This window comes from Bison bison, unplaced genomic scaffold (assembly GCF_000754665.1).
Source record: "Bison bison bison isolate TAMUID 2011002044 unplaced genomic scaffold, Bison_UMD1.0 scf7180017864269, whole genome shotgun sequence".
Lineage (NCBI taxonomy): Eukaryota > Metazoa > Chordata > Mammalia > Artiodactyla > Bovidae > Bison > Bison bison.
Genome location: NW_011494841.1, coordinates 144,352 through 156,706, shown reverse-complemented (window position 1 = coordinate 156,706; position 12,355 = coordinate 144,352). Strand labels below are relative to the sequence as shown.

At 44.2% G+C, this 12,355-nt stretch overlaps 1 protein-coding gene across 2 annotated transcripts in view; it reads left to right on the top strand.

Annotated features, from left to right (window-relative positions):
- The window catches only part of FAM120B (family with sequence similarity 120B), a 68,187-nt gene that overhangs the window by 23,495 nt on the left and 32,337 nt on the right, over positions 1-12,355 (top strand). The window lies entirely within an intron of this gene.

The following is a 12,355-nucleotide window of genomic DNA, read 5'->3' as shown; positions in this document are numbered from 1 at the left end:
CGCTGGCTGGCGTGGCCGGGTTTATGTCTTCATTGTGCTCTTTGCTCTGTCCTCTTTTCCCTATTTTCCCCTTTTCTGACTTCTTTTGGAATAGTTGAATAATTATTAGTATTTTGCTTTATATTGGCTTACTGTTGGACTTGAATTATTAGATTTACTTGTTTTTATGTGTTTGTTTTTTTAGCAGTTGCTCTAGGGTTTATAATGTATGTCTTTAACTTGTCGGAATTTGACTTCAGTATTATACCATGTAAGGCATACTGTAAAAACCTTACAACAGTGTACTTCATTTCCCCCTTCATTTTTGCTATTCAGTATATTTTAAAGATTTTATTTTGAAATAATTAAATACTCAAGGGAGTTGCAAAAAATAGCATATAGGATTTCATGTACCCTTTATAAAATGACATTGTATATAATAAAGTATAATATCAAAGCCAGGAACTTGACATTAATACAATAATACTATGAAGCAGACTATAGATGTTACTCACTTCTCAGCATTTTTTACCCCCATTTGTTTGTGTATGTGTATAATTCTGTGCAGTATTGTCCATACAAGATACAGGCGTGGATATGCTGATATCCATATACAGATGTGCATGTATTATCCATACAAGATACAGGCGTGTTCCATGGCCACAGGGGCTCTCCATCTGCTGCCTCTTCATAGCCACCTTCTGTCCCTGTCCCCTGGTGAACAGCAGTCAGTCCTCCAACTCAACCCTCTGGTCATTTGAGAATGTCACGTAAGTGGAAACATGGTGGTAGTAGCCTTTTGAGATCATGCACATGTTTTAAGCATAAACACATGATTCTTATTTTTACTTTAAGCTGTTGGCAGACATTTTTGTGAAGGACCAGGTGATAAACATTTTAGGCTTTGAGGGCTCCACAGTCAGTAACAGCTAATGAGCTTTGTTGAGGCAGGTGCCCTAGACACAAATCCAGAAGGGCATGTTGTGCCATTGAAGCTTTGTCTAGTTTTCCCATGTCACACAGTTTGAATTGTATGTCATTGGTCTGTGTCACAGAATATTCTTCTTTCAATAATTTTCTAATCATTTAAAGCAGTATGAAAAGCATTATTAGCTTTCAGACTGAATAAAGGCAAGCCAGCCAGATTTGGCCTGTGAGCTGTGCTTTTGGTTGTTTTGGAAAGGAGTTAATTGGTGAGTCGATGTCTGCCGTGTGTGCCATTTCTGGTGCTCTTTACTGCAGAAATATAATTCTTCTGGAGGTAGAAGTTTAGATACTTCTTGTCTGGCCCTTTGAGGGTGTCATTCTCTTGTCTCTAGCTTGTGTTTCTCCTGAGATGACCGTGGTCCTTCTGACTGTTGGGTCCGCAGGTTGTGAGTGTTTCTCTGGCTGTTGAGGGTTTTCTGCTGATTGCTGGTTTTCAGCCCCTGTTTAAGCTGAACTTTGGAGTCATTTCCTCCATGTGTATTCTGCTTGCAGCTCTTGAGCTCCTTGGGTCTGTGAGTTTCTGTTCCCTGCTGACTTTGAGAGCGCCGTTTCATTGAACACTGTCTTCTGTGTCTCTCTGTCACTCTAGGCCCCTATCACATGCCTGGTTCACACCTCACAGTGCCCCTCAGGCACCAAGGCTCGATTGTTAAGCCTCTTCTCTCTGTGCTTCAACTTGGATCCCTCTTGTTGCTCTGATTTCACATTTACAGAGCCTTTCTTCGGTAGTGTCTAGTCTGCTACTAGCCCATCCAGTGAAATTGTCATTTCAGATATTGTATTTTTAGCATTTTTTAAAAATCTTCCATTTCTTTCTTCCCTGTCTTCATGTTTTCCTTTAAATCCTTAAACTTGTTTGCACTACCTGTTTTCAAGTCCTTATCTACTAATTCCATCACCCCTGTCATTGCTGGGCCTGTCTGTTTATTGACTTTTCTCCTTCTGGTGGGTCCACATGTTTCTGCTTATTCTCGTGTTCAGTATTTTACTGTACTCTAGAAGGTTTTGGATCTGTGAAGGGTCTTGCCTTTTGTCCTGTAAGGGGTCATTTACCTGATCCTTGCAGGGTTTGCTTGAAGCCTTGTTAGGTGGTCTGGGGAACCTCAGGAGATAGAGGGGCCCTGTTTCTGAGGCCGGGGCTTCCTGGGCTGTCACCGAGTGCCGATGTCTGACGTGGCCGCTGCACACGGTGGCCCCGTGCGGCCCCAGGGTCACATGGCTCGTGGCCATCTGCCTGGCCTCGTTGAGCCTTGCCCTGGGGGTAACACGCTCTGTTCCTCGGGACCTCGGGGTGCTCCTCTGCATGGCGCCGGCTCTGATTCTGCTCATAGCCCTGCTGTCGGGACAGCCTGTCCTCTCCGAGCCCTGCTTTGCTCTGCTTTGCTCTCCTCGCTTGCTCTTCTGGGCTCTCACTGCCTCAGCTGCCATCTGCATGGTGCCCTGGGTAACTCTCCGCTTGAGGGTGCCAGGGCTTCTCGGGTCCTCAGTGCGGGAAGGATCTTGGCTGTAGCCCTGCAGTCCCTGTCTTGGCCACACCTACCCTCCTCTCCCGCTGTAGGTGCCGACGGAGGTGAGTGCTGGTATGGCGCTTGTATCTTTTTTGTGGCTTTTCTCTGCCCTTGGAGAGTTCAGTTCTGCATGCTGGTACATTTTTCTCCCACCCATATGTCTACTGTCCATTACTGGAGCTGCTCAGAGATGATGCTGGACCTCCTGGACTGATGTTTTGTTTCTTCATCCTTCCTTCCGGTTTGTTTTTCCTGCATTTGGGGAACATTTCACCACTTCGTTCTCAGCTCTTTGAGAGGTTTCCCTCTCTCCTTCCTGTCTCATTCTTCTCTCCGTTGAGACCTCGCTTGTCTTACTGACACTTCTCCTAGAAGTGGAATTCCTGCTGGAAGCCTTGAGCCTCACTGGTGGGGGCTGGAAGAAGTGGGTTTGCCCCCTCTTTACCCAGGCGCTTTCTTTCACTTGCATTGCTTTAAGAATCAAATCCATGTCGATGGATACAAAATGCATTTCCCAACCCAAGCCATCCTTCTGATCAGTTCTCTTTATCCCTCAGGCCCTTAAACACTAACTTCCCCAGATTCCTCCCTTCTTCCCTCATCAAAAGTGATTTCCCATCACTCACTGGGACCATCTTGCATGTGGGAGAGGGATGGTTGGGTGGGGAGGTTGGGGAGGAAGGAGGTGCCCCAGAGGGCCACTGACCCAGTGTCTCCTCTCCCTCCCTGGAAAAGAAGTAATTTCCTCTCTGAGGGCACCGTGTGCTCTTCGTTCTTCAGCAGATTATGGTTTGTACTTGCCCGTGTGCATTGTCCATGGCTGCCTCCCCACCAGGCTGAGCAGGGCCTGGTCAGGGGCATTCTGTTGCACCTGGCAGATGTCTCAGCATGAATTAGTGACCGATATATGTGTTTAAAATACTACCTCTTCAGAAGTGCTTGCATTTAGCAAGGCATTCCTTGGAAAAGGATTACTCTGATGGTTGAATTTCAGACACAGAGGGAGAGCGATGGTCCCTCAAATGCCACTACACGAGCAGCTGTCTCTAAGCCCTGTCTGATGGGCAGGCGGGAGCACTTGTTTGGAGTGAGGTTTAGAATCAAAGGTGCCTTTAGCTCCACAGCCACTGACTCTCCACACCCGGGCTCCTGCAGGTGTGCAGCTGTGGACACTGGAGGTCTGAGCCAAAGCATGACACCAAATGGATGACTTCATCCCGCAAAGTTCCTCATTATGGGCAAGGTTTGGATAACAGGTCTGTTGGATGCTCCCGTTCATCTGCAGTGTTGGAGGGTGCCTCTGTAGGGAGTGCTTGGTCACTGTCACTCCTCCCTGTATTTATATAGTTGAGCATATGGTGTTTAGACAGCTCAGTGGCGTCATGGCCAAAACAGGGGAGAAACCCTGAAGTTACTCAGTCCTCAGCCTGTCCTTGGCTTCATGCCTGTTCTTACCACTGATTTTAACACTGTCTGTTTTTTAGTCTCCCTAGTGATAACATTAGATAAAATCATCGGGAAGCTTGATGCATTTTAAGAAATAAAAGAAACTCAAAAAGGTGCAAGAAGGCAGACTCTGTCTGCTTTCTCCCTCCCATCTCACTGGTTCACAGCTCAGAATGGCCCACGCCTGTGGCCCTCTTTAACAGTTAATATTAACTGTCCTTTTTCCTTGTCACTTTCCCCTCATTTTCACCATGCAGACATTCCAGGAATCCAGTGGGAATTGCAGGAGGCTGATAGACTTGTGATGGACACCTTTGCAAAGCACCTGCAGGGCATCAGCTCCTCTGAGTCCTAGAGGTTGACCTAAAAAGTAATCCTTTTTTCCAAAAGATATATACAAAAAAGAAAGTTTGGGGGAATTTTCTGTTTTTTAAGGACTAAAGCCACACATAATTATAGATTAATCCAGCAATATAAAAAATGTAGGATCATAAAGACAAATATAAACTTTTTAAAGCCTGGAGAGTTGTTATCAAACTTGAAAATCCCTGTGATTGAAAGGTTATAGTTGACATTGCTTCTGTTCATTCTCTTCCCCTCCCAGTGCTCACAGACCTGCCAGATTGTGTGAGAGGAGTGGGCACTTTTGAGAGTTTGTGTGTTGGAATAATCAAGAGTTTTTAACGGGAGAAAGGTTGGACATGTAGACAGACCCACATTTTTGCTCCCAGGGGAACATTTTTTAGTTATATACAGAAGCTTTTATAAATGGTATGATGTGTCTGTCCTTTGGAAATAGCAGGAGAACAACTTTGGTTGTTATTTTTTTGTTTTCCATATAAAATGTTATAGTGTGAATAGAGAGTAAAACTAGCAAAGAACTTTCACTTGAGTTTTACTTTGCTCTTTGAACTCGGAAACCAGCAAATCGAAAGTTCAAATGAGAAAATCAAGCTTTCCTTTTAGGAATTATCAAACTCAATCTCCTCTTCTCTTTTTCTTCGTATGTAGGCGTTTAAGAAGATTATTTTATTTTAATTCAGACAAACTAGATTATTGCAAACATTTCTGCTATTTCAAAATACATACCAGATTAAATCTTTGAAAATATGTGGTACCTCAGAGAAAACTCAGCAGTGGGTACAGGACTAGAAAAGCTCAATTTTCATTTCATTTCCAAAGAAGGGCATTGCCAAGGAATGTTCCAGCTACTGTACAGTTGCAGTCATTTCACATGCTAGCAAGTATCATGCTCAAAATCCTTCAAGTTAGGCTTCAGCAGTACATGAACTGAGAACTTCCAGATGTACAAGCTGGGTTTAGAAAAGGCAGAGGAACCAGAGATCAAATTGCGAATATTTGATGGGTCATGGAGAAAGCAAGGGAGGACTGGAAAAACATCTACTTCTGCCTCATTGTCTTTTCATACTGTCCATAGGATCCTCAAGGTAAGAATGCTGAAGTGGTTTGCCATTCCCTTCTCCGGTGGACTCTGGGAGATAGTGAGGACAGGGAACCCTGGCATGCTGTAGTCCATGAGGTCACAAAATTTAACGACTGAGTGACTGAAAAACAGCAACTGCTTCATTGACTACACTAAAGCCCTTGACTGTGTAGATCACTACAAACTGGAAAATCCATCGTTCAAAGAGAAGGGAGTGCCAGACCTCCTGACCTACCTCCTGAGAAACCTGTATGCAGGTCAAGAAGCCACAGTCAGAACCGGACATGGAACAACTGACTGGTCAAAATGGAGAAAGGAGTACAAAGTGACAAGGCTGTATACGTCTCCCTACTTGTTTAACTTCTCTGCAGAATACTTCATGCTAAATACCGGGCTGGATGAATCATAAGCTGAAATCAAAATTGCTGGAAGAAATAGCAACCACCTCAGATATGTAGATAATACCACTCTAATGGCAGAAAATGAAGAGGAACTAAAGAGCCTTTTGATGAGGGTGAAAGAGGAGAGTGAAAAAGCTAGCTTGAAACTCTACATTCAGAAAACTAAGATCATGGCATCTGGTCCCATCCCTTCATGGCAAGTAGAAGGGGAATAAGTGGAAGCAGTGACAGGTTTTCTTTTTTGGGGCTCCCCCCGAAAATGACTGCAGCCATGAAATTAAAAGACACTTGCTCCTTGGAAAGAAAGGTATGACCAACCAAGACACCATATTAAAAAGCAGAGACATCACTTTGCTGGCAAAGGTCCAAGTCAAAGCTGTGGTTTCTCCAGCAGTCATGTACGGATGTGAGGGCTGGACCATAAAGAAAGACGAGTGCCAGAGAATTGATGCTTTTGAATTGTGGTGCTGGAGAGGACTCTCGAGAGTCCCTTGGACTGCAAGATCAAACCAGTCAGTCCCAAAGGAAATCAACTTTGAATATTCATTGGAAAGACTGATACAAAAGCTGAAACTCCAGTACTTTGGCCACTTGATCTGAAGAGCCGACTCACTGAACCCTGATGCTGGGAACATTTGAAGGCAGAAGGAGAAGGCGGCAGCAGAGGGTGAGATGGTTAGATAGCATCACCGACTCAATGGAAATGAACTTGAGCAAACTCCTGGAGATAGTGAAGGACAGAGGCGCTTGGTGTGCTGCAGTCCAAGGGGTCGCAAGAGTCAGACTTGACTTAGTGACTGAACAACAACAACCAGAGAATGGACTAATTTTCCAGCCAAAAAGCATTTATTTTAAGAAGCTTTCAGGTAACACTTTGCATCTAGCTGTGGCTTTTGGAAGAAGCAGGGAGCTGTAACTGTGTCTGTGGTAGGGATAATCTGAATTAACAGAGAAAATGCTTCCAAATGAATGTCTTGGTTTGGACAGAGACCTCATTCAGACTAAAGACTTATTCTTTGCACGTTGATAGGCTGTTCTGGCCACTCTGCACTGCCTCTTCTGGCAGAAGGAGGAAACAGGCATACTGAGTGTCCCTGTCACATTCCTGCTCACCAGGGGAGTGGCAGGATGCAGAAGAGCCTGCAGACACCTGGCCTCCACTTCAGAGAAGACGCTCATTTGTGTCTCTTTTCCTGTATCCTTCCCCACCATTTCTGATAAAATTTTGTTTAGGGAATGAAAATTAAGGTTAGCGGTTCCAATTGAACTTTCATCTTCTGGCTAGCTAATTTTATTTGAAAGATAAGAGTTTCCTATTCAAGGCTCTGTAAGTAAATAGCTGTAAGTGCTACAGTGTATGCAGCAACTCATCAGGTGTTCAGTTAATCATTTTAAAAAGCAAAAGCTTTTCTTAGTTTGTTAATTAAGAAATACTTTGGAATTAATATGCACCTAACTGCCAGTTCAGTTCAGTCGCTCAGTTGTATTTGACTCTTTGCGACCCCATGGACTGCAGCACGCCAGGCCTCCCTGGCCATCACCAGCTCCCAGAGCTTTCTCAAACTCATGTCCATCAAGTTGGTGATGCCATCCAACCATTTCATCCTCTGTCATTCCTTTCTCTTCCTGCCTTCAGTCTTTCCCAGAATCAAGATCTTTTCTAATAAGTCAGCTCATCAGTGGCCAGAGTATTGGAGCTTCAGCTTCAGCATCAGTCCTTCCAAAGAATATTCAGGACTGATCTCCTTTAGGATGGACTGGTTGGATCTCCTTGCAGTCCAAGGGACTCTCAAGAGTCTTTTTCAACACCACGGTTCAAAGCATCAGTTCTTCCGTACTCAACTTCCTTTATGGTCCAACTCTCACACCCATGCATGACTACTGGAAAAACCATAGCTTTGACTAGACAGACCTTTGTTGGCAAAATAATGTCTGTGCTTTTTAATATGCTGTCTAGGTTGGTCATAACTTTCCTTCCAAGGAGCAAGTGTCTTTTAATTTTAATGGCTACAGTCACCATCTGCAGTGATTTTGGAGTCCAAGAAAATAAACCCTCTGTTGTCCAAGTTATGGAGAAAAGAGGGAATTTGGCATCAGTGCTGGTCTGCATAATGAGGAAAGAGGGGGTTGGGTTGATGTGCTGGTCTAAATTTTGAGAGAGGAGCTCCTGGTGTTGCTGCTGGTCTTAAGCCTGTTTTCTCTTAGGCCTGCTGCTCCTGTTGGACTCATCTCCATGGGCAGTGCCATCCTCCTGGATTGTAGCTGGGCAGATAATGCTAAGGTGCCTTGCCTAACTCAGTGGAACTATGAGCCATGCCATGTAGGGCCACCCAAGATGGACAGGTCATAGTGGAGAGTTCTGACTAAATGTAGTCCACTGGAGAAGGGAATGGCAAACCACTTCAGTATTCTTGCCTTGAGAACCCCATGAAAAGGCAAAAAGATTTGACACTGAAAGATGAACTCCCCTGGTTAGTAGGTGCCCAAAATGCAACTGGGGAAGAGTGGAGAAATAGATCCAGAAAGAATGAAGAGGCTGAGCCAAAGCAAAAACAATGCCCAGTTGTAGATGTGACTGGTGATAGAAGTACCAGCTCCAAAACTGTAGAGAACAATACTTCATAGGAACCTGGAATGTTAGGTCCATAAATCAAGGTAAATTGAAAGTGGTCAAACAGGAGATGGCCAGAGTGAACATCAACATTTTAGGAATTGGTGAACTAAAATGGACCAGAATGGGTGAATTTCATTCAGATGACCATTATATCTACTACTGTGGGCAAGAATCCTTTAGAAGAAATGGAATAGCCCTCATAGTCAACAAGAGTCCCAAACACAGTACTTAGGGGCAGTCTCAAAAATGACAGAATGATCTCTGTTCGTTTCCAAGGCAAAGCATTCAATAGCACAGTAATCCAAGTCTATGCCGCAACCACTAATGTCAAAGAAGCCAAAGTTGAATGGTTCTGTGAAGACCTACAAAACCTTCTAGCTGCTAAGTCACTTCAGTCATGTCCAATTCTGTGTGACCCCATAGATGGCAGTCCACCAGGCTCCGCCACCCCTGGGATTCTCCAGGCAAGAACACTGGAGTGAGTTGCCATTTCCTTCTCCAATGCATGAAAGTGAAAAGTGAAAGTGAAGTCGCTCAGTCGTGTCCGACCCTCAGTGACCCATGGACTGCAGCCTTCCAGGCTCCTCCATCCATGGGATTTTCCAGGCAAGAGTCCTGGAGTGGGTTGCCATTGATTTCTCCGACAAAACCTTCTAGAACTAACACCAAAAAAGAGATGTCCTTTTCATCATAGGGGACTGGAATGCAAAAGTAGGGAGTCAAGAGATACCTGGAGTAATAGGCATGTTTGGCCTTGGAGTACAAAATGAAGCAGGGCAAAGGCTAACAGAGTTTTGCCAAGAGAACGCACTGGTCAGAGCAAACACCCTCTTCCAACAACACAGGATACAACTCTGCACATGGACATCACAAGATGGTCAATACAGAAATCTGATTGTTTATATTCTTTGCAACCGAAGATGGAGAAGCTCTATACAGTCAGCAAAAACAAGAACGGGAACTGACTGTGGCTCAGATTATGAGCTCCTTATAGTAAAATTCAGGCTTTAATTGAAGAAAGTAGGGAAAACCACTAGACCATTCAAGTATGACCTAAATTAAATCCCTTATGATTATACAGAGGAAGTAGCAAATAGATTTAAGGTATTAGGTCTGACAGATAGAGTGTCTGAAGAACTATGGACAGAGGTTTGTAACATTGTACAGGAGGTGGTGATCAAAACCATCCCCAAGAAGAAAAAATGAAAAAAGGCAAAATGGTTGTCTGTGGAGGCCTTACGGATAGCTAAGAAAAGAAGAGAAGTGAAAGGCAAAGGAGAAAAAGGAAAGATACATCCATCTGAATGCTGAGTTCCAAAGAATAGCAAGGAGAGATAAGAAAGGCTTCCTAAGTGGTCAATGCAAAGAAATAGAGAAAAACAATAGAATGGGAAAGACTAGAGATCTCATCAGAAAATTAGAGATACCAAGGGAACACTTCATGCAAAGATGGGCACAATAAAGGACAAAAATGGCACGGACCTAACAGAAGCAGAAGATATTAAGAATAGGAGGCAAGAATACATAGAAGAACTATACAAAAACGGATCTTCATGACCCAGATAACCATGATGGTGTGGTCACTCACCTCGAGCCAGACATCCTGGAGTGTGAAGTCAAGTGGGCCTTAGGAAACATCACTACAAACCAAGGTAGTGGAGATGATGGAATTCCAACTGACCTATTTCAAATCCTACAAGATGATGCTGTGAAAGGGCTGCAGTCAATATGCCAGCAAATTTGGAAAACTCAGCAGTGGCCACAGGACTGGAAAAGGTCAGTTTTCATTCTTATCCCAAAGAAAGGCAATGCCAAAGAATGTTCAAACTACCACACAATTGCACTCATTTCACATGTTAGCAAAGTAATGGTCAAAATTCTCCAAACGAGGCTTCAATATTACGTTAACCAAGAACTTCCAAATGTTCAAGCTGGATTTAGAAATGGCAGAGGAACCAGGGATCAAATTGCCAGCATCCATTGGACCATAGAAAAAGCAAGAGAATTCCAGAAAAACATCTACCTCTCCTTCATTGACTATGTTAAAACCTTTAGCTGTTTTGGGTCATAGCAATCTGTGCAAAATTCTTAGAGAGATGGGAATATCATACCGCTTTACCTGCCTCCTGAGAAATCTGTATTCAGGTCAAGAAGCAACTGTTAGAACTGGGCATGGAACAAAGGACTGATTCAAAATTGGAAAAGGAGTACGTCATGGTTGTATATTGTCACCTTGCTTATGTAACTTATATGCAGAGTACATCATGAGGAATGCTGGACTGGATGAAGCACAGTTGGAATCAAATTGCTGGGAGAAATATCAATAACCTCAGATATACAGATGACACCACCCTTGTCACAGGAAGCAAAGAGGAACTAAAGAGCCTCTTGATGAAAGTGAAAGAGGAGAGTGAAAAAGTTGGCTTAAAACTCAGCATTCAAAAAACAAAGATCATGGCATCCAGTCCCATCACTTTCTCGCAAATAGATGGGGGAACAATAGAAACAGTGACAGACTTTATTTTCTTTTGCTCTAAAATCACTGCAGATGCTGACTGCAGCCATGAAATTAAAAATGCTTTCTCCTTGGAAGAAAAGCTATGACCAACCTAGACAGCATAATAAAAAGCAGAGACATTACTTAGCTGACAAAGGTCTGTCTAGTCAAAACTATGGTTTTTCTAATAGTCATGTATTGATGTGAGAGTTGGACCATAAAGGCAGCTGAGCGCTGAAGAATTGATGCTTTTGAACTGTGGTGTTGGAAAAGATTCTTGAGGGTTCCTTGGACTGCAAGGAGATCAAACCAGTTAACCCTAAAGGAAATCAGTCCTGAATATTCATTGGGAGGACTGATGCTAAAGCTGAAGCTCCAATACTTTGGCCACCTGATGTGAAGAACTGACTCATTAGAAAAGACCCTGATGCTGGGAAAGATTGAAGGCAGGAGGAGAAGGGGACGACACAGGATGAGATGGTTGGATGGCATCACAGACTCAATGGACATGAGTTTGAGCAAGCTTCTGGAGTTGGTGATGGACAGGGAGGCCTGTGGTGCTGTAGTCCATGAGGTCTCAAGGCATCGGACACGACTGATCGACTGAACTGAGATGATGCTGTGTGTCTCTTGGAATGTTGGTCCAAAGACTGCTTCCCTCGGTCCTAACAGAGGGGAGCTAGGAGGACTGTCGGGTGTGTTTAGATAAGGGCACCAGTGCCCACCGTGAACCTCTCTCTCTGTCTTTTGTGTGTCACTTAAAGCTCTGAGACATTGGCTCTGAACCTCTGTGCTGTGAACAATCTTAGATAAAAGGTGGTCATTTCCATGCGGTGTCAGATGTGGTTTTGTGAATGTTTTAGTGATTCCCAAGGAGTCATTTGGCAGGATAGGTCCCTTAATAGCAGTGGTTGAGTGGGAGTACAGAACCTAGTAAGGTTTGTCTCTTGGCATGAGCAGGGCAGCATTCACTCAGTTGGCTATTTTTTAATGTAATGAAAACCTTGGCCAAGAGGATTACATAGAAATTGGGTTGTTTTATTTTTAACAACATTAAGAATACTCAGATCTTCTTTTTTAAAATTTTTTCTGTGTGTATGAAATTTAGGCTAAGATGAACTTGCTCCTAAACCTGCAGTTAATGAGCATTTGCTCTGGGCCTTGTGTTTTATGGAGAATGGTTTTTGCTCTAGGGAGCTCAGTTTTCCGGGACTCCAGCCAGAGTGCTGCCTGAGTGGGGCGCAGTGGTTGGGGAGCGTGGGAGGCTCAGCTGAGAGGGAGGGAAGGGGGGCTCGCCAAGTGTGGGCACAGGAGGTGGCATCTGCGGTGGGCTGGGGGAGTGGTGGAGGGGAGTGGGGGCAGAGCAGAGTGTGGCCCAAATGCAGAGGTGAGAAAGGGCGAGGTGAGCTGTGGCTGAGTGGGGCACGGCAGCTGACTGGGCCACCTGAGCTTCCGTAGCAGTTAGTAATCTAGCAACAG